Consider the following 18,978-nt stretch of genomic DNA (forward strand, 5'->3'; position numbering starts at 1 on the left):
CCCCCACAAGTAACCCCATTTTGAAAACTAGACCCCTTAACGAATTTATCTAGGGGTGTACTGCCCATTTTGACCCCACAGTTTTTGAATGAATTCAAGCAAAAGCAAAAGGAAAAAATTGTGATTTTCGTTTTTTTGTCAATTCTGTCATTTTAAAAACAGCTTTTTTTGTACAGCACACACATGAATGGAGCCTTGCACCCCAAAATGGATACCCCTGTTTCTCCCGTGTTCAGAGACATACCCATTGTGGCCCTAATCTTATGTCTGGATGCACAACGGGGACCAAAACCAAAGGAGTAGTCGGTGGTTTTCAGAACATAAATTTTCCTTGAAGGCGTTTTAGGCCCCATAGCACATTTGTAGAGCTCTTGAGCGGCCCAAATCAAAGAGAACCCCCACAAGTAACCCCATTTTGAAAACTAGACCCCTTAACGAATTTATCTAGGGGTGTACTGCCCATTTTGACCCCACAGTTTTTGAATGAATTCAAGCAAAAGCAAAAGGAAAAAATTGTGATTTTCGTTTTTTTGTCAATTCTGTCATTTTAAAAACAGCTTTTTTTGTACAGCACACACATGAATGAAGACTTGCACCCCAAAATAGATACCCCAGTTTGTCCCGTGTTCAGAAACATACCTATTGTGGCCCTAATCTTTTGTCTGGATGCACAACGGGGCCCAAAATGAAAGGAGTAATCGGTGGCTTTCAGAACAGAAATTTAGCATGAAGGTGATTTAGGCCCCATTGCCTACTTGTAGAGCCCTTGAGCGGCCAAAACGACAGAGAGCCCCCACAAATGACCCCATTTTGAAAACTAGACCCCCTAACGAATTTATCTAGGGGTGTACTGTGTATTTTTACACTACAATTTTTGAATAAATCTAAGCAAAGCAGTAGGAGAAAAATTACAATTTTCATTATTTCGGCAGTTGTATCAATTTAAAAACAGTTTTTTTTGTACAGCACACATAGAAATGAAGACTTTCACCCCAAAATGGATACCCCCGTTTGTCCCGTGTTCAGAACCATAACCCTTGTAACCCTAATCTACTTAAAGGACACATGGCTAGGCCTATAATGGATGGAGCACCCGTTGGATTTCAGGGTACAACGGTATAAATTCCAGGCCCCATTGCCCACTTATAGAGCCATTGAGCGTCCAAAACGATAAAACCTCCCCACAAATGACCCCATTTTAAAAACTAGACCCCTTAATGAATTCATCTAGGGGTGTATTGCATATTTTGACCCCACAGTATTTGAATAAATCTAAGCAAAGCGGAAGGAAAAAATTACGATTTTCATTTTTTTGGCAATTTTGTCAATTTAAAAACAGTTTTTTTTGTACAGTGTACATAGGAATGAAGACGTTCACCCCAAAATGGATACCCCCGTTTGTACCGTGTTCAGAAACATACCCATTGTGGCCCTAATCTACTTACAGGAAACATGGCAAGGCCTATAATGGAGGGAACACCCGTTGGATTGCAGGGCACAACTGAATACATTCCAGGCCCCATTGCCCACTTGTACGGAATAAAAATTGACACCTTAAAAAAATATCCCCCCCCCCCCACACACACACCCACCCCTACCGCTCCGCCCTTTTCGGCGTTACCCAAATCTTAGATAAAAGTAATAATGTGAACTGTGTAATATTTCCAAAGACAAGGGTAATTACGGAGGCTGGTTGGGATGGGTACATGGGGCTATAAAACCGGGTATGCCCCCTCCTCTCATGCTTTTTGGGGGTATTTTTTGACCTCAGTAGCGGGTATGGGGTGTAAAAAGTGGCGCTCTGTGAGTTGGGATGGGTACATGGGGCTATAAAACCGGGTATGCCCCCTCCTCTCATGCTTTTTGGGGGTATTTTTTGACCTCAGTAGCGGGTATGGGGTGTAAAAAGTGGCGCTCTGTGAGTCTCCGTAAGCTTAATGAGATGCGGCGGTCTCACACAGAAGGCGCTCAACAAGCTGCTCCTGGAACTGCAGGAAGGCGAACGTTCCCGGGGCTTCTTGTAAATTGCGTATTACAGGTAGCGGTCTGAATAACGCCGGGCTCACATGGCTGTAGGTGGAATCTGCTTGCGGAGGCCCGCAGCGGATCCCATCTGTGAGCCCGGCTGTGACCCTGCGTACGGCCGCGTAATGTACTGCGCATAACTGCCTACTCACACAGGCGGTCATACGCAGTATATATATATTTTTTTGTTTGTATTTTCCGCACCGTCGCTTAGCGATGACGCGGGTACCCGCAGCCCGTATACAAGGTAGTTGCGTATGGGCAGCGGGTATATCCGCGACCATGGAGCACAATGGCCTCTATGTTGCGGATATCCGCGGTAAAATAGAACCTGCTGCGTTCTCTTTTCTGCGAGTGGATTACGCAATTCCGACCCACTGTGAGCGGAATTGGGTAATCCAATGCGATTGATCTGCGTATTACCGCGGATCAGAAGCATGCGGAATCCGTAATTCCTATCCGGTCATGTGAGACCGACCTAAGGTAGATCGCTACCTTTTTTTCACGTGACCGGGGACCGCCCAACGAGGCCACCCGTCACTGCTCCGGCTCTCGGTGACCGTTGGTCGCTGGGAGCAAGGAGATTTTAAATTTCCTGGGCTCCCCGACTCCTGCGCATGTGTCCGATGTTTTGCCGGCGGTCGCATGCGCAGAATCCGGGAAAGTTCACGGAAGAAGATTGTGTCGGGGCGCAAATACGGAGGCCTCCGGCAAAAAGTTTCATCTCCTCTCACCGATCGCATCAGTGAGGGGAGATGAACCTTCACCTTTTTTTTACTTTTACGTGATCGCCATTATCCATTGGATAACGGCGAACACGTGATCAGGAACCACTCACCGCGGCCCCCCGTGAAATCTGCAGGCTCTCGGCTAAGTTTTGTAGCCAGGAGCAGGGAGATTTTAAATTACCACGGCTTTTGCGCATGCACCTGCCATATTGGCGACGGTCGCGTGCGCAGAATCTGGGGTAAGGTCCGTGGATAAATCCGCTGGCCTTAGGTACGTCATTTCATCCTCCCTCACGGATATGATCCGTGGGGGGAGATGAAACGTAAGTTTTTTCAACTTTTTTAAACTTTTTTTATTTAACTTTTTGCACTTTTTTTTTTTTACTTTTTACCCCTTTTTTTATTTTTATTTTTTAACTTTTTGCACTTTTTTTTTTACTTTACATGATCACTGTCATCCATTGGATGACAGTGATCATGTCCCCAGTGACATCCCTCTGCTCTTGGCTACACATGGCAGCCAAGAGCAGAGGGATTTTGAATTTCCCGGGGCTCGAGCCCCTCTGTGCACGCGCCCGATGTCAATCATCGGGCGCGCATGCGCAGACCGGGATTTCGGGTCCCGGGACATCGGGACATCGCAGAGGACCGGGGGTGAGTATTTTCACCTCCCCTCATGGATCCGACCCATGAGGGGAGGTGAAACCTTACGTTTTTTTTACTTTTTCAACTTTTTCGCGATCACCGCTATCTAATCGATAGCGGCGATCGCGGGCCCGGGGACCGCTCACAGCGGTCCCCGGTAACACCTCCTGGCTCCCGGCTACCTTCAGGAGCCGGGAGCCAGGAGATTTTAAATTTGCCGGGGGCTCCCGGGCTTCTGCGCATGCGCGTGACGTCATCGCCTGGCGCACATGCGCAGAAGGCCGCCGGCGGGTCCGGGAGGACGAGATCTCCGTGGGACACCGCCGACAAGCCGGGTAAGTAATTTCAGCTGCCCTGGTGGAGCCGATCCAGCAGGGCAGCTGAAGAACTAACTTTTTTGACAGTTTTCTTTACTTTTTTGCGATCGGCGCTAGCCGCTGGCTAGCGCCGATCGCAATGCCGGGGGGGACTGCCCGCATCCTGGGATGACAGCTCCATGCTGTCGGCTACCTGCGGGCACCGACAGCATGGAGCTGTCACGTCCTCAGGCAAGTGGGCATCAATCCAAAGAGGATGCATAAAACTACGTCCTCTAGGATTAAGGCCCACTTTCTGAGGACGTAGTTTCCCGATGGGGCAGTCGTTAAGGGGTTAAAATTGTTGCATGGCTGAAAAAAAAAATTGAAAATTGCAAAATATACATAGCATTATTCTAAATAGTTATTTAGGCATTCTACACACAGTCAATATCCACACACAGAGTCCAATATCGCGATCTCCTGTTACAGCATAGCTAATCAGCTCTGACAGTGAATACACTCACTACAGGGTATTTTTTCCCCCTATAAAGTGAGGCTTCAATGGATGCCCCAGCTATAGCAGAAAAAAAATACAATGTTAATGCACCCCAGAGGTCTCACATGACGTCATGGAGGACATAGATGGTAAAAAAAAAAAGCTACAAAAATATGTAAAACGAATTTACAGAATAAAAAAAAAACAACAATACTTAAAAAAGAAAATGACTCAAGGCAACTCCAGCCAAAAGCGTTGCCATATGAGTCTTTTAATCTAAAACAGTACATATTATACATCAAAACATCCAAAAGAAAATGAGGAATCCGTTCCCATACTTTATTTTGTTTGGAATAAACAGAAAGCGCCAGGCGAATCTTAAAAACAAAGTAAATACATAGGGATCCCAAAACTAGTGAGCAGAGGGGTAGTAATCGGGGGGGAAAGGGGGGAGCTGCCTAGGCAGTGATAAACCTTCACGCTCTTGGCTTCTTGTCCGTATAAATAATTTTGTACGCCCGGCAAGGGGATAGAACAAAACACAAAGTCACATAAAAAACACGTATAAAGAAGGCCTGAGTGTGGACAGAGAGTACTCTCACCCACCACTAGGAAACTAGAGAACTGAGGGGAAACTGATCAAATTTGCAGACCACACAAGGATAGAAGGATAACTAACACTAGAAAAGAGAGAGTATTCAAATAGATCTAGAAAAGCTTGAACAGTGGACAGCGACTAACAGAATGGTATATAACAAGAAGAAATGCAAAGTCCTGCATCTGGTCAAGAAAGTAATAGTGTGGAATCCTGTCTAGAAGAACCCCAACGGTCCTTCCTTGGGCCACATCTTACCGTGTGAATTACTGTTGTGGCTGCTAGGAGTAGTTTTGCACCAAATTTTTTTTTTCATCTTGGGCTCTGCAGACTATTGCCTTCTCAGTCTGCAGCCAATTATACAGAGTATAGGGTCAGTATTGGTGAGGCAGGGACAGTGCTACTGTAGAATCCTGTCAACAAGTACCCCAAAAAAGCATCTGTTTAGGGCTATCTGTGACCGTGTGCATTTAACTCCGTGGCTGCTGGCAGTTGTAGTACCGCACTATTGCACAGCTAGGCCTGCTTGCAGGCTTCTGTATTATTTTTTTCCTGGCTGCAGTTTGCGTTACATAAGTGCTGTCTCACTCCAACTGCACGCCAATAAGAATTCAAACATTTTTTACACCGCTGTGTGTCTGGCGTCAACTGCACGCACGGCAACAGACCCCAATAGAGGGAAACTCAGATAGACGCAATATAGCCTGCGTTGCATTGCCCAAAAATAAAAAAAAATTAAAATACTTCTTAAGGCTAGCTGTGACTCTCTGCATTTCACTGTGTGGTGGTCAGGTGTATCAGTATTGCATATTGCACAGCTAGGCGTGATTGCAGGCTTCCGAATTATTTTTTTCCTGGCTCCAGTTTGTGTTACTTAAGCGCTGTATCACTCCAACTGCACGCCAATAATAATTCAACAATTTTTTACACCGCTCTGTGTCTTCTCTATCCACCATGCTGAGGGGTAGGGGTAGGGCTAGAGGACGTAGCCGAAGGCGAGGACACGGATTTCCAAGTGAGGGTGTGGGCATAGGCCGAGTTCCTGTTCCAGGTTAATCGCAGCCGGCTGCTGCGGGATTAGGAGAGAGGAAAGTTTCTGGGGTCCCCTGCTTCATATCACAATTTTTGGGTCCACGTCGTAGACCTTTATTACAAAATGAGCAGTGTGAGCAGGTCCTGTCGTGGATGACAGAAAGTGCATCCAGCAATGTCTCCAGCAACCTGTCTTCTACGCCATCCACTGCTGCAACTCTGAATCCTCTCGCTGCTGCTCCTCCTCCCTCCCAGCCTCTTCACTCCATGAAAATGACACATTCGGATGAGCAGGCAGACTCCCAGGAACTGTTTTCGGGCCCAGCGCTGATTGGGAAAAAATGGTTCCTCTCCCACCTGAGGAGTTTGTCGTGACCGATGCCCAAACCTTTGGAAAGTTCACGGGGTCTGAGTGATGAGGCTGGGGACTTCCGTGAACTGTCTCAAGAGATTTCGGTGGGTGAGGAGATCGATGATTATGATGAGACACAGTTGTCTATCAGTGAGGGAGTAGTAAGGGCAGTAAGTCCGAGGTAGGAGCGCACAGAGGATTTGGAGGAAGAGCCGCTGGACGATGAGGTGACTGACCTCACCTGGTTTGATAAGCCAACTGAGCATAGGTCTTCAGAGGGGGAGGCAAGTGCAGCCGCAGGACAGGTTGGAAGAGGCAGTGGGGTGGGCGGGGTAGAGGCAGGGCCAGAGCGAATAATCCCGCAACAGATTCTCAAAGCACCCCCTTACGCCAAGCCACCGTGCAGAGGCCAAGGTGCTCAAAGGTGTGGCAGTTTTTCACTGAGAGCGCGGACGACCGAAGAACAGTGGTGTGCAACCTTTGTCGCACCAAGATCAGCCGGGGAGCCACCACTACCAGCCTCACCACCATCAGCATGCGCAGGCATATGATGGCCAAGCACCCCACAAGGTGGGACGAAGGCCATTCACCGCCTCCGGGTTGCACCACTGCCTCTCCCCCTGTGCCACAACCTGCCACTGAGATCCAACCCACCTCTCAGGACACAGGCACGAGCGTCTCCCGGCTTGGACCCACACCCTCACCTCTGCTGTCCTCGGCCCCATCCAGCAATGTCTCAAAGCGCAGCATCCAGCTGTCGCTAGCACAAGCGTTGGAGCAAAAGCGCAAATACGCCGCCATGCACCCGCACGCTCAAGCTTTAAATGTCCATATTGCCAAAGTGATCAGCCTGGAAATGCTCCCATACAGGCTTGTGGAAATGGAGGCTTTCAAAAACATGATGGCGGCGGTGACCCTGCACTACTCTGTCCCCAGTCGCCACTATTTTTCACGGTGTGCCATCCCAGCCCTGCACGACCACGTCTCCCACAAAATTGTACGCGCCCTCACCATCGCGGTTACTGGCAAGGTCCACTTAACAACGGACACGTGGACAAGCACAGGCGGGCAGGGCCACTATATCTTCCTGACAGCACATTGGGTGAATTTAGTGGAGGCTGGGAACGAGTCAGAGCCTGGGACCGCTCACGTCCTACCCACCCCCAGAATTGCGGGTATCTGCGGCAGTGTATGCCACCTCCACTAAACCTTCCTCCTCCTCCTACTACGCAACCTCTACCTCGCAATCAAGATGTGTCAGCAGCAGCACGTCGCCAGCAGTCGGTGTCGCGCGGCACGGCAGCACAGCAGTGGGCAAGCATCAGCAGGCCGTGCTGAAAGTAATCAGCTTAGGAGAGAAGAGGCACACGGCCCACGAACTGTTGCACGGTCTGACAGAGCAGACCGACCGCTGGCTTTCGCCACTGAGCCTCCAACCGGGCATGGTCGTGTGTGACAACGGCCGTAACCTGGTTGCGGCTCTGCAGCCTCACGCACGTGCCATTCCCTTGCCCACATCTTTAATTTGGTGGTTCAGCGGTTTATGAAAAGCTACCCACACTTGTCAGACCTCTTCGGTGAGGTGCGCCGGGTCAGCGCACATTTCCGCAAGTCCAACACGGACGCTGCCACCCTGCGGACCCTGCAACATTGCTTTAATCTGCCAGTGCACCGACGGCTTTGCGACGTGCCGACACGGTGGAACTCTACGCTGCACATGTTGAGCAGGCTGTATGAGCAGCGTAGAGCTATAGTGGAATACCAACTCCAACATGGGCAGCGTAGTGGGAGTCAGCTTCCTCAGTTCTTTACAGAGGAGTGGGCCTGGATGGCAGATATCTGCCAGGTCCTTGGAAACTTTGAGTAGTCTACCCAGATGGTGAGCGGCGATGCTGCAATCATTAGCGTCACCATTCCTCTGCTATGCCTGTTGAGAAGTGCCCTGCAAAGCATAAAAGCTGATGTTTTGCAGTCGGAACAGGAGACGGGGGAAGACAGTATGTCGCTGGATAGTCAGAGCACCCTTATGTCTATATCTCAGTGCGTTTTGGAGTAGGAGCCTCACGAGGAGGGGAAAGAGACAGCTGGGCCCCCTGCAGAAGGTACCCATGCTGCTTGCCTCTCATCCATTCAGCATGTATGGCTTGTGGGGGAGGATCCAGAAAGTGATCTTCCTAGTGAGGACAGCTATGTGTTGCGTACAGGTACCCAGGCACACATGGCTGACTTCATGTTAGGATGCCTCACGTTAGATGCATTCTGGCCACTACGGATTACTGGGTGTACACACTGCTCGACCCACGGTATAAGGAGAACCTTTCCACTCTCATTCCCGAAGAGGAAAGGGGTTTGAGAGTGATGCAATACCACAGGGCCCTGGTGGACAAACTGATGGTAAACTTCCCATCTGACAGCGCTAGCGGCAGAGGGCGCAGTTCCGAGGGCCAAGTAGCAGGGGAGACGTGGAGATCAGGCAGCATGTTCAGCGCAGGCAGGGGAACACTCTCCAAGGTCTTTGCCAGCTTTATGGCTCCCCAGCAAGACTGTGTCACCACTCCCCAGTCCAGGGTGAGTCGGAGGGAGCACTGTAAAAAGATGGTGAGGGAGTACGTAGCCGATCGTACCACCGTCCTCCGTGACGCCTCTGCTCCGTACAACTACTGGGTGTCAAAGCTGGACACGTGGCACGAACTCGCGCTGTATGCCCTGGAGCAGCTTGCTTGCCCTGCCGCTATCGTCTTGTCAGAGAGGGTGTTTAGTGCAGCTGGGGGAATCATGACGGATAAGCGTACCCGCCTGTCAACTGACAGTGCCGACATGCTTACACTCATAAAGATGAACAAAGCCTGGATTTCCCCAGACTTCTCTTCTCCACCAGCGGACAGCAGCGGTACCTAAACAATCTTTTCGCTGCAACCGCAGATAAAAGCACTCTTCTCTATCACCGTAAAAAAGGGACATTTACCTTTTGTCAATCTGTCTATGATATTAGTCCTCCTCCTCCTGAAACATCCTGTCATCACACTGAACTGCCAATTTTTCTGCAGCCCAAAAGGCTCATATAACTTTTGTCTAACAATATTTCAACTTTTCTAACTGAAGCATTGAAACTTCAACATGAACCACTTTTTTTAACAGGGCTGCCTGCAGGCTCAGTTAAAAATTAAGATACAGTAAGCTAAAATATTAATGGGTTTCACCTGCCCTTTAGGTTGAGCAATTTTTCTGGGGTACATTTGTACTGTTGGTACAGCAATTTTTTGGGCCCTCGCCTACACAGTAATCCAAGTAATTTTTCTGGCCTTCGCCTACACTCATGGTACACCAATGTGTCCGGGGTTGGCCTACACTTTTCCTACAGAAATGTCACACGGGTCTGCCTGCCTATACTTCTGCCACAGTAATGCTACAGGGGTCTGCCTATACTTCTGCGACAGAAATGTTACTTCGGTCTGCCTATACTTCTCCTCCTGAAATGTTACTGGGGTCTGCCTACACTGCTGCTACTGAAATGTTACTGGGGTCTGTGTATACTGCTGCAAATGAAATGTTACTGGGGTCTGTCTATACTGTTACTACCGAAATTTTACTGGGGTCTGTCTATACTGTTGCTACTGAAATGTTACTGGGGTCTGTGTATACTGCTGCAAATGAAATGTTACTAATGCTGGGCTTTGCCTATACTGCTGCTACGGAAATGTTACAGGGGTCTGTCTATACTGTTACTAGTACTACTCAAATGTTACTGGGGTCTGTCTATACTGCTGCAAATGAAATGTTACTGGGGTCTGTCTATAGTGATGTAAATGAAAGGTTACAGGGGTCTGTCTATACTGTTACTACCCACATGTTACTGGGGTCTGTGTATGCTGCTGCAAATGAAATGTTACTAATACTGGGCTATGCCTATACTGCAGCTACGGAAATGTTACAGGGGTCTGTCTATACTGTTGCTACTGAAACATTACTGGGGTCTGTATATACTGCTGCAAATGAAATGTTACAGGGGTCAGTCTATACTGCTGCAACTGAAATTTTACTGCGGTCTGTCCATACTTCAACTACTGAAGTGTCACTGGGCTCTGCCTACACTGCTACTAATGAAATGTTAATGGGGTCTGTCTATACTGTTACTAATGAAATGTTACTGGGTTCTGTCTATACTGCTGTAAATGAAATGTTACTGGGGTCTGTCTATACTGTTACTACTGAAATGTTACTGGGCTCTGCCTAGACTGCAGCTACTGAAATGTTACTGGGGTCTGCGTATACACCTGCAAATGAAATGTTACTTGGGTCTGTGTATACTGCTGCAAATGAAATGTTACTGGGGTCTGTCTATACTGTTACTACCGAAACTTTACTGGGGTCTGTCTATACTGTTGCTACTGAAATGTTACTGGGGTCTGTGTATACTGCTGCAAATGAAATGTCACTAATGCTGGGCTTTGCCTATACTGCTGCTACGGAAATGTTACAGGGGTCTGTCTATACTGTTACTAGTACTACTCAAATGTTACTGGGGTCTGTCTATACTGCTGCAAATGAAATGTTACTGGGGTCTGTCCATACTGATGTAAATGAAATGTTACAGGGGTCTGTCTATACTGTTACTACAGACATGTTACTGGGGTCTGTGTATACTGCTGCAAATGAAATGTTACTAATACTGGGCTATGCCTATACTGCAGCTACGGAAATGTTACAGGGGTCTGTCTATACTGTTGCTACTGAAACATTACTGGGGTCTGTGTATACTGCTACAAATTAAATGTTACAGGGGTCAGTCTATACTGCTGCAACTGAAATTTTACTGGGATCTGTCCATACTCCAACTACTGAAGTGTCACTGGGCTCTGCCTACACTGTTACTAATGAAATGTTAATGGGGTCTGTCTATACTGTTACTAATTAAATGTTACTGGGTTCTGTCTATACTGCTGTAAATGAAATGTTACTGGGGTCTGTCTATAGTGTTACTACTGAAATGTTACTGGGCTCTGTCTAGACTGCAGCTACTGAAATGTTACTGGGGTCTGCGTATACACCTGCAAATGAAATGTTACTTGGGTCTGTGTATACTGCTGCAAATGAAATGTTACTGGGGTCTGTCTATACTTTTACTACTGAAATGTTACTGGTTTCTGTCTATACTGCTGTAAATGAAATGTTACTGGGGTCTGTGTATACTGCTGCAAATGAAATGTTACTGGGGTCTGTCTATACTGTTACTACCAAAATGTTACTGGTAGAGATGAGCGAACGTACTCGTCCGAGCTTGATACTCGTTCGAGTATTAGCGTGTTCGAGATACTCGAGACGAGTACCACGCGATGTTCGAGTTACTTTCACTTTCATCTCTGAGACGTTAGCGCGCTTTTCTGGTCACTAGAAAGACAGGGAAGGCATTACAACTTCCCCCTGCGACATTCAAGCCCTATACCACCCCCCTGCAGTGAGTGGCCGGCGAGATCAGGTGTCACCTGAGTATATAAATCGGCCCCTCCCGCGGCTCGCCACAGATGCATTCTGACATAGCTTAGGGAAAGTGCTGCTGCCGGTGCTGCTGCTATAGGGAGAGCGTTAGGAGTTATTTTAGGCTTCAAGAACCCCAACGGACTTTCTTAGGGCCACATCTGACCATGTGCAGTACTGTTGAGGCTGCTTTTAGCAGTGCTGCACTTTTTTTTTTTTGTATATCGGCCGTGCAGAGCATTGCGTCCGCAGTCTGCAGTCATTGTACAGAGTATAGGGCCAGTACTGGTGAGGCAGGGAAAGAGATATTCAGGCTATATAGGCAGTGGGCTTTTTCCAAAAAATTGATCGCCGTCATCCCGCCAGAGGGAAAGAGTATACATAATATTATACGCTGCCTACAGTATCTATCTGCTGGGGGTAGTAGTCCTAATTAATACGCAGCTAAGCGTTACAGCAGGCTTGCGCAAAATTGTTTCCTGGATCTGCTGTCTCTGTTACATGATCGCCGTCATCCCGCCAGAGGGAAAGAGTATACATAATATTATACGCTGCCTACAGTATCTATCTGCTGGGGGTAGTAGTCCTAATTAATACGCAGCTAAGCGTTACAGCAGGCTTGCGCAAAATTGTTTCCTGGATCTGCTGTCTCTGTTACATGATCGCCGTCATCCCGCCAGAGGGAAAGAGTATACATAATATTATACGCTGCCTACAGTATCTATCTGCTGGGGGTAGTAGTCGTAATTAATACGCAGCTAAGTGTTACAGCAGGCTTGCGCAAAATTGTTTCCTGGATCTGCTGTCTCTGTTACATGATCTCCGTCATCCCGCCAGAGGGAAAGAGTATACATAATATTATACGCTGCTTACAGTATCTATCTGCTGGGGGTAGTAGTCGTAATTAATACGCAGCTAAGCGTTACAGCAGGCTTGCGCAAAATTGTTTCCTGGATCTGCTGTCTCTGTTACATGATCGCCGTCATCCCGCCAGAGGGAAAGAGTATACATAATATTATACGCTGCCTACAGTATCTATCTGCTGGGGGTAGTAGTCCTAATTAATATGCAGCTAAGCGTTACAGCAGGCTTGCACAAAATTGTTTCCTGGATCTGCTGTCTCTGTTACATGATCGCCGTCATCCCGCCAGAGGGAAAGAGTATACATAATATTATACGCTGGCTACAGTATCTATCTGCTGGGGGTAGTAGTCCTGATTAATACACAGCTAAGCGTTACAGGAGGCTTGCGCAAAATTGTTTCCTGGATCTGCTGTCTCTGTTACATGATCGCCGTCATCCCGCCAGAGGGAAAGAGTATACATAATATTGTATGCTGCCTACAGTATCTATCTGCTGGGGGTAGTAGTCCTAATTATTACGCAGCTAAGCGTTACAGCAGGCTTGCGCAAAATTGTTTTTTGGATCTGCTGTCTCTGTTACATGATCGCCGTCGTCTCGCCAGAGGGAAAGAGTATACATAATATTATACGCTGCCTACAGTATCTATCTGCTGGGGGTAGTAGTCGTAATTAATACGCAGCTAAGCGTTACAGTAGGCTTGCGCAAAATTGTTTCCTGGATCTGCTGTCTCTGTTACATGATCGCCGTCATCCCGCCAGAGGGAAAGAGTATACATAATATTATACGCTGCCTACAGTATCTATCTGCTGGGGGTAGTAGTCCTGATTAATACACAGCTAAGCGTTACAGGAGGCTTGCGCAAAATTGTTTCCTGGATCTGCTGTCTCTGTTACATGATCGCCGTCATCCCGCCAGAGGGAAAGAGTATACATAATATTGTATGCTGCCTACAGTATCTATCTGCTGGGGGTAGTAGTCCTAATTATTACGCAGCTAAGCGTTACAGCAGGCTTACGCAAAATTGTTTTTTGGATCTGCTGTCTCTGTTACATGATCGCCGTCGTCTCGCCAGAGGGAAAGAGTATACATAATATTATACGCTGCCTACAGTATCTATCTGCTGGGGGTAGTAGTCGTAATTAATACGCAGCTAAGCGTTACAGTAGGCTTGCGCAAAATTGTTTCCTGGATCTGCTGTCTCTGTTACATAATCGCCGTCATCCTGCCAGAGGGAAAGAGTATACATAATATTATACGCTGCCTACAGTTTCTATCTGCTGGGGGTAGTAGTCCTAATTAATATGCAGCTAAGCGTTACAGCAGGCTTGCGCAAAATTGTTTCCTGGATCTGCTGTCTCTGTTACATGATCGCCGTCATCCCGCCAGAGGGTAAGAGTATACATAATATTATACGCTGCCTACAGTATCTATCTGCTGGGGGTAGTAGTCCTAATTAATACGCAGCTAATAGAGAGGAGTGAACGTACTCGGATAAGCACTACTCGTCCGAGTAATGTGCTTTATCCGAGTACCTCTCTGTTCGTCCTGAAAGATTCGGGACGCGCTGCGGAGCGGGGAGCTGCAGGGGAGAGCGGGGAGGAATGGAGGGGAGATCTTTCTCTCCTTCTCTCCCGCCCGCTCTGCCCCGCTCCCCGCGGCGACTCACCTGTCAGCAGCGGAGCACCCCGAATCTTTCAGGACGACTACAGCGATACTCGGATAAAGCACATTACTCGGACGAGTAGTGCTTATCCGAGTACGTTCGCTCATCTCTAGCAGCTAAGCGTTACAGCAGGCTTGCGCAAAATTGTTTCCTGGATCTGCTGTCTCTGTTACATGATCGCCGTCATCCCGCCAGAGGGAAAGAGTATACATAATATTATACGCTGCCTACAGTATCTATCTGCTGGGGGTAGTAGTCCTAATTAATACGCAGCTAAGCGTTACAGCAGGCTTGCGCAAAATTGTTTCCTGGATCTGCTGTCTCTGTTACATGATCGCCGTCATCCTGCCAGAGGGAAAGAGTATACATAATATTATACGCTGCCTACAGTATCTATCTGCTGGGGGTAGTAGTCCTAATTAATATGCAGCTAAGCGTTACAGCAGGCTTGCGCAAAATTGTTTCCTGGATCTGCTGTCTCTGTTACATGATCGCCGTCATCCCGCCAGAGGGAAAGAGTATACATAATATTATACGCTGCCTACAGTATCTATCTGCTGGGGGTAGTAGTCCTAATTAATATGCAGCTAAGCGTTACAGCAGGCTTGCGCAAAATTGTTTCCTGGATCTGCTGTCTCTGTTACATGATCGCCGTCATCCCGCCAGAGGGAAAGAGTATACATAATATTATACGCTGCCTACAGTATCTATGTGCTGGGGGTAGTAGTCCTAATTAATACGCAGCTAAGCGTTACAGCAGGCTTGCGCAAAATTGTTTCCTGGATCTGCTGTCTCTGTTACATGATCGCCGTCATCCCACCAGAGGGAAAGAGTATACATAATATTATACGCTGCTTACAGTATCTATCTGCTGGGGGTAGTAGTCGTAATTAATACGCAGCTAAGCGTTACAGCAGGCTTGCGCAAAATTGTTTCCTGGATCTGCTGTCTCTGTTACATGATCGCCGTCATCCCGCCAGAGGGAAAGAGTATACATAATATTATACGCTGCCTACAGTATCTATCTGCTGGGGGTAGTAGTCCTAATTAATACGCAGCTAAGCGTTACAGCAGGCTTGCGCAAAATTGTTTCCTGGATCTGCTGTCTCTGTTACATGATCGCCGTCATCCCACCAGAGGGAAAGAGTATACATAATATTATATGCTGCTTACAGTATCTATCTGCTGGGGGTAGTAGTCGTAATTAATACGCAGCTAAGCGTTACAGCAGGCTTGCGCAAAATTATTTCCTGGATCTGCTGTCTCTGTTACATGATCGCCGTCATCCCGCCAGAGGGAAAGAGTATACATAATATTATACGCTGCCTACAGTATCTATCTGCTGGGGGTAGTAGTCCTAATTAATATGCAGCTAAGCGTTACAGCAGGCATGCACAAAATTGTTTCCTGGATCTGCTGTCTCTGTTACATGATCGCCGTCATCCCGCCAGAGGGAAAGAGTATACATAATATTATACGCTGCCTACAGTATCTATCTGCTGGGGGTAGTAGTCCTAATTAATACGCAGCTAAGCGTTACAGCAGGCTTGCGCAAAATTGTTTCCTGGATCTGCTGTCTCTGTTACATGATCGCCGTCATCCCGCCAGAGGGAAAGAGTATACATAATATTGTATGCTGCCTACAGTATCTATCTGCTGGGGGTAGTAGTCCTAATTAATACGCTGCTAAGCGTTACAGCAGGCTTGCGCAAAATTGTTTCCTGGATCTGCTGTCTCTGTTACATGATCGCCGTCATCCCGCCAGAGGGAATGAGTATACATAATATTATACGCTGCCTACAGTATCTATCTGCTGGGGGTAGTAGTTGTAGTTAATACGCAGCTAAGCGTTACAGTAGGCTTGCACAAAATTGTTTCCTGAATCTGCTGTCTCTGTTACATGATCGCCGTCATCCCGCCAGAGGGAAAGAGTATACATAATATTATACGCTGCCTACAGTATCCATCTGCTGGGGGTAGTAGTCCTAATTAATACGCAGCTAAGCGTTACAGCAGGCTTGCGCAAAATTGTTTCCTGGATCTGCTGTCTCTGTTACATGATCGCCGTCATCCTGCCAGAGGGAAAGAGTATACATAATATTATACGCTGCCTACAGTATCTATCTGCTGGGGGTAGTAGTCCTAATTAATATGCAGCTAAGCGTTACAGCAGGCTTGCGCAAAATTGTATCCTGGATCTGCTGTCTCTGTTACATGATCGCCGTCATCCTGCCAGAGGGAAAGAGTATACATAAAATTATACGCTGCGTACAGTATCCATCTGCTGGGGGTAGTAGTCCTAATTAATACGCAGCTAAGCGTTACAGCAGGCTTGCGCAAAATTGTTTCCTGGATCTGCTGTCTCTGTTACATCAGCGCCGTCATCCCGCCATAGGGAAAGAGTATACATAATATTATACGCTGCCTACAGTATCTATCTGCTGGGGGGTAGTAGTCCCAATTAATATGCAGCTAAGTGTTACAGCAGGCTTGCACAAAAATGTTTCCTGGATCTGCTGTCTCTGTTACATGATCGCCGTCATCCCGCCAGAGGGAAAGAGTATACATAATATTATACGCTGCCTACAGTATCCATCTGCTGGGGGTAGTAGTCCTAATTAATACGCAGCTAAGCGTTACAGCAGGCTTGCGCAAAATTGTTTCCTGGATCTGCTGTCTCTGTTACATGATCGCCGTCATCCCGCCAGAGGGAAAGAGTATACATAATATTATACGCTGCCTACAGTATCTATCTGCTGGGGGTAGTAGTCCTAATTAATATGCAGCTAAGCGTTACAGCAGGCTTGCGCAAAATTGTTTCCTGGATCTGCTGTCTCTGTTACATCAGCGCTGTCATCCCGCCAGAGGCAAACAGTATACATAATATTATACGCTGCCTACAGTATCTGTCTGCTGTCTCAGCTCAGCATTTTAAAAAAATAGAAGCAAAATACTTAAGGCCTACTAGTGGCCTTTGGCCACTTGACTGCTTCTGCGCTGTGAATTCCACTAGCTCAGTCATACGCACCTACTTCTCACTACAGGAGTTCGCAAAATTGTTTCCTGGCTCTGCTGTGCGTTCCGTAAGGGAAGTCAGCCTCCAACCACAGGCCAATAAGCGGCACATTTAATTACAGCGTTCTGTTTCTGCACTACTGGTAATACAGCATGCTGAGGGGTTGGGGTAGGTCTTGAGGACGTGGACGCGGGCGAGGACGCGGAGGCCCAAGTCAGGGTGTGGGCACAGGCGGAGCTCCTGATCCAGGTGTATCGCAGCCGACTGCTGCGGGATTAGGGGAGAGGCACGTTTCTGGCGTCCCCACATTCATCTCACAATTAATGGGTCCACGCGGTAGACCTTTATTAGAAAATGAGCAGCGTGAGCAGGTCCTGTCGTGGATGGCAGAAAGTGCATCCAGCGATCTATCGACCACCCAGAATTCTGCGCCGTCCACTGCTGCAACTCTGAATCCTCTGGCTGCTGCTTCTCCTTCCTCCCAGCCTCCTCACTCCATTACAATGACACATTCTGAGGAGCAGGCAGACTCCCAGGAACTGTTCCCGGGCCCCTGCCCAGAATGGCCAGCAATGGTTCCTCTCCCACTGGAGGAGTTTGTCGTGACCGATGCCCAACCTTTGGAAAGTTCCCGGGGTCCGGGGGATGAGGCTGGGGACTTCCGGCAACTCTCTCAAGAGCTTTCAGTGGGTGAAGAGGACGATGACGATGAGACACAGTTGTCTTTCACTCAGGTAGTAGTAACTGGAGTAAGTCCAAGGGAGGAGCGCACAGAGGATTCGGAGGAAGAGCAGCAGGACGATGAGGTGACTGACCCCACCTGGTTTGCTACGCCTACTGAGGACAGGTCTTCAGAGGGGGAGGCAAGTGCAGCAGCGGGGCAGGTTGGAAGAGGCAGTGCGGTGGCCAGGGGTAGAGGCAGGGCCAGACCGAATAATCCACCAACTGTTTCCCAAAGCGCCCCCCCACGCCATGCCACCCTGCAGAGGCCAAGGTGCTCAAAGGTCTGCCAGTTTTCACTGAGAGTGCAGATGACCGACGAACAGTGGTGTGCAACCTTTGTCGCGCCAAGATTAGCCAGGGAGCCACCACCACCAGGATGCGCAGACATATGATGGCCAAGCACCCCACAAGGTGGGACGAAGGCCGTTCACCGCCTCTGGTTTGCACTGCTGCCTCTCCCCCTGTGCCCCAACCTGCCACTGAGATCCAACCCCCCTCTCAGGACACAGGCACTACCATCTCCTGTCCTGCACCCACACCCTCACCTCCGCTATGCTCGGCCCCATCCACCAATGTCTCTCAGCGCACCGTCCAGCCGTCGCTAGCGCAAGTGTTGGAGCGCAAGCGCAAATACGCCGCCATGCACCCGCACGCTCAAGCGTTAAACGTGCACATAGCCAAATTTATCAGCCTGGAGATGCTGCCGTATAGGGTTGTGGAAACGGAGGCTTTCAAAGGTATGATGGCGGCGGCGGCGGCCCCGCGCTACTCAGTTCCCAGTCGCCACTACTTTTCCCGATGTGCCGTCCCAGCCCTGTACGACCACGTCTCCCGCAACATTGTACGCGCCCTCACCAACGCTGTTACTGGCAAGGTCCACTTAACAACGGACACGTGGACAAGCACAGGTGGGCAGGGCCACTATATCTCCCTGACGGCACATTGGGTGAATTTAGTGGAGGCTGGGACAGAGTCAGAGCCTGGGACCGCTCACGTCCTACCCACCCCCAGAATTGAGGGCCCCAGCTCGGTGGTGGTATCTGCGGCGGTGTATGCTTCCTCCAC

The sequence above is a fragment of the Eleutherodactylus coqui genome, chromosome 1, assembly GCF_035609145.1.
Source record: "Eleutherodactylus coqui strain aEleCoq1 chromosome 1, aEleCoq1.hap1, whole genome shotgun sequence".
Classification (NCBI taxonomy): domain Eukaryota; kingdom Metazoa; phylum Chordata; class Amphibia; order Anura; family Eleutherodactylidae; genus Eleutherodactylus; species Eleutherodactylus coqui.